Below are 4,331 nucleotides of genomic sequence, written 5' to 3'. Positions count from 1 at the left end.
TTTCTATATAAATTATATGTTTTCTATAATATAGGCCTACATTCGAAATTCTGCATTAGATCACTGTTAAGAATGGAAAAAAAATTAGGCGTTAATGATTGTGTCTTTGTTGTCAAACAATAACAAATATCAAGTATCGATGTCGAATAAATTAATTAATACGTGTATGAGTCACACCACCCGCCCAACTCTGACTAAGAAATTAGATATGCATAAATTTAATCTACAGACGTGGCGACTTTGCGGCTAAAGCGGCTCGGTGGGGCGTGGCTAGGCTTTGGCTTGCACGTCAGCTACAAGTTACTTATATAAAGGACAGGCAGGAAAGGACATAGTACGTGGCGATTGAGACTTGTATTAGAAAGAACTCGTTACGTTTCCGAAAGAACACTCGCAAAGTCCTGCATTCATATAAAGGGAGGATATTCAGGGTAAGTAAAGTAAAAAAATTATCGAATAAAAAAAATACAGCATAAAATAGGTTTTAGAATAAATGGTAAATAATGAAAAATAATAAATTGAATAAATCATACGACTCATTAATACTAATTATAAGACCCCAATAAATTTAAAACTTCTGCAATTAAAGGACACCTTAGCTTTCATTACAAGTGGCTTGGACATAGCGCGTATGACCACAAGTGTTTTGACCACAGCTGGCACAGGATAACTGAGTGCATAACTTAAATTATTAATGATGGATAAGAATTTAGAATTTTTGTTGTAGGATACATGATTTGAGATTTTAAGTCACTGATTTGACAGTGTCATTACTGAAGTTTATCAGACATGTATCAGCAAAGTTAACTTAAGTAAAGGCTAGTGTTTTACTTTTTGAATTTTTACACTGTCAATAAACATGATTTTATGGAAAAAAAAGAAGCCCTGCACGGTGAAGGAGCAAATAGTTGTTCCCCAACCCCCCTGCGACGGGGCTATTTGATAAGATAGATGCTCTACATAATGTAGTCAACAACATTTCTGAATACTTTCGATTTTCTAGGGTCAATGTTTTTTAGGCATCTCTTCGAACGACGTAGAATTTATAAAGAAATTTATACTTTTATATGTGTCCACCACCATCATACTACCCCCTCCAGAAAATTCAGTACACCGTCCCCGCCCCTCCCAAAGCTTCAAATACCAAAGCCAACGCCACCCCCCCCCCCCCTTGAGAAAAAAAATCTGAAAGAAACACAAATTGGGTCTCAAAATTCAGTCAGTGGCATCACCAAATTGTCATCCATGCATGAATCATGTAAACGTGTTACAATGGGGAAAAAACTGGATCCATTTTCAACATAAAGCTTAAAATGTGTACCGATTTTAACATCCCGCAGTTGAATAACTAATTAAAATATAAACCAGAGTTTAATAGTCAAACTTATATTGTGTAGATTGAAAACATAAACAATGGACGTGAAACTATGGACCATCATGCTGCTGGTATTTGTCTTGTACATTAATACTGTGCAAAGTCGTAAGTTCATCTCTATATTAGTCAATATTTTGTTAGCTAAGCTGAAGAATTCTTGTGTTCGCACTTATTGTGACATGTCCAAAAGTAGTATAAGAGAAGCGCAAGTGCAGTGCATAATTATCGTTTTTTTGTCTAAATAAATGAACTTCTCATTAATTCTTATTAATGCAATCATATTAGATGTGAGCAGGTTTAGCTTCTTATATTTTATATTTTTATTTTTTTTTTCTTAAAATCGTTTATGATTTAGTGAAGAAACTTCTGAAACCCTTGACTAACTATAATAATATTTAGAAGTTTTATACCCGAATTTTAATATACTGTTATCGGCAATGTATAAAGAACCGGAATCCTATAGAATACATAGGCAACGCATACAATTCTTACGAATTTTAGGTTATATGAAATATCGACGTTGTTTTATACTTTTCCTTGGCATTATAAAATGACAATATTATAATGACATGAACTAGTCAGAAAAAAGTCGAAATAACAACAATGGATTGGAACAATTGGATTGCGTTGGGATTTTCACTGTGTACCATCTGAATGCCAAAATTTGAAAACAAAAAACAAAAAAAAAACTTCAAGACTATATGGTTTTTGGACCCACAACAAACATACACAAAAAAACGATTAAAACTTGTAAATAAAGTAGAGTTTTAGTAGTATATAAATAGGATGATACACACACAATTAATATTACTGAGGCTAAGGTATGTTTATTCTGTAGACTGTGACCCATCTGTTGTGTAAAAATATAATAGATACACTTAACAGATTGTAACACGAAAGATTGTTAAACATTGTATAAATGATATAATATATAGTTTAGGTCACATGCTTATCTTTCAAATATTTATTACCTTCAGCATTAACAAACATTTTAAACTTGATAATTATTTCTGTGAGTTTCTAATATTTGCAATTTTAAATATCAAGCTTGACTATTTGTTAATAGGGAGAAGTTGTAATTCAGTTGCATTTCGTGGGTTCTATTGTAATGATGGCAAAGAATGTGTTTGGGCCGACTATTTTTGTGATACTGAAGCAAATGATTGTGACGACAGTAGCGATGAAGCAAATTGTCGTAAGTTTTACTATATAATATAAAACGTATTTCGTATATAATATTTGCTATTTATATTAAATAAATTGCAGAAAAAAGGTTGATATCCTGATTTAACAGACCATTCAAGTTAAAAATATCTAGATAATAATCAATTTACACAATATTTTTACACAATATATGAAACTAGACTGTCTTCTGTTTAATTTTTTGTCCACAATTGAGCGGTTAGACCTAACATTATAAAACAATATTAATATTATTAGCAAATACACACTTAAAAAAATTATTTTTTCTTTTATCTTTTATTTTTGTTTTTATTGACAGCAACTGACTGCAGTCACGGTAACCAGTTTAAGTGCGAAAATGGCCAAAAATGTATCGCACGTTACCGTGTGTGTAATGGTGATATAGATTGTGATGACGAGAGTGACGAAAGCTTTTGCAATGTGGGAGTTAGGTTCGGTTATCACAAACCAGCATAAGTAAGTGTATTAATTTCTGTATAAAGTTATTAGGGCATCTGCATAAATTAAATCCACATTTCAGCTTTTACTAAAGTTAACTTTGTAACAAATGAAAAGATTAAACAAAGCATGTGATTTTGCATATTGTTATCTCTAGTGTAGACTTTGAATTTTTTACAGGCTCAGCTTTTTTGTCTGACGATCCTATCTATTGGTCCGATGACTGAGACTTCATGCTATGTATAGGCCTATGCTAGTCTCGTCGCAACAACCAGGATATTATTACTCTATTTTTGGCTGACAAATAAAGCAAAATTCCAAAAATATACTTTTATAGTTTGATATAGTTTCTGGTAGTGAAAAATGGGTGAGGGGGTGGAGGGTGGAAAGGAAGTTGGAGTTTATTTTAATAGTAACTCTTCTGACATTACTTTGGGGGTTAGTTTAAAAATGCATTTCTTTTTTGTGGAAAAAGATGTTATAGATCTCTTTGCACGACTTGCAATATATTTATCACAATCGGTCAGGTATTAGGCAAATTATAAAATGTGTACTGAAGTATACAATGTATAACTTTGTATTGGGAAGATTATTAATTAATATAGTATAGTGTACCAATTTTCAAGGTAAAAGCCACCCCTTTAAGATTTAAAGATTCATTGGGCAGTGGAGTAAATTTTATATTTCTTTACTTCGGAATATGAAGGGACGGTGACGCCAGCATTATGCCCAGCGGTCTATACTTTGTCAAACTTTCCCTTACAACGTAACTTCACAGATTTATTGACCATCCAAAAAACACTCCAAGCTCCCCCCCCCACTTGTATAATTAACAAAAAACTTATAAATATGGATACATACTATCGCTGTCTTGTTATTTCACGTTAAATGTTAAATATGCATATGTGCATGGATGGCAAAAAATGTATCGCAGGTTACCGTGTGTGTAATATAGATGTAGATTGTGATGACGAGAGTGACGAAAGGTATTGCATACATACGTTCGCTCATAACAAACCAGCATAAGTAAGTGTATAAATTTCTGTATAAACTTATTAGGGCATCTGCATAAATTAAATCCACATTTCAGCTTTTACCAAAGTCAACTGAAAAGATTAAACAAAGCATGTGATTTTGCACATTGTTATCTCTAATGTATATTTGAATTTTTTTCAGGCTCAGCTTTTTTTGTCTGACGTTCCTATCTATTGGTCCGATGACTGAGACTTCATGCTATGTATTGGCCTATGCTAGTCTCATCGCAACAACCATGATATTATTACTCTATTTTTTGGCTGACAAATAAAGCAAAATT

The 4,331-nt window shown here is 32.5% G+C and overlaps 1 long non-coding RNA gene across 1 annotated transcript; it reads left to right on the top strand.

The window, feature by feature from the left end:
• The first annotated feature begins 320 nt into the window (after positions 1 to 320).
• Positions 321 to 3,318, top strand: LOC131926988 (uncharacterized). Its single transcript, XR_009383589.1, has 5 exons — positions 321 to 431; positions 1,398 to 1,480; positions 2,442 to 2,570; positions 2,877 to 3,034; positions 3,197 to 3,318. It is a non-coding gene; the product is annotated as an uncharacterized LOC131926988 (long non-coding RNA).
• The last annotated feature ends 1,013 nt before the right edge of the window (positions 3,319 to 4,331 follow it).

The sequence above is a fragment of the Physella acuta genome, unplaced genomic scaffold (assembly GCF_028476545.2).
Source record: "Physella acuta isolate Inbredline_101_S28 unplaced genomic scaffold, ASM2847654v3 ptg000087l, whole genome shotgun sequence".
Taxonomy (NCBI): domain Eukaryota; kingdom Metazoa; phylum Mollusca; class Gastropoda; family Physidae; genus Physella; species Physella acuta.
The sequence above is the reverse complement of the archived record's forward strand: the minus strand, read 5'-3'. Positions and strand labels throughout refer to the sequence as shown.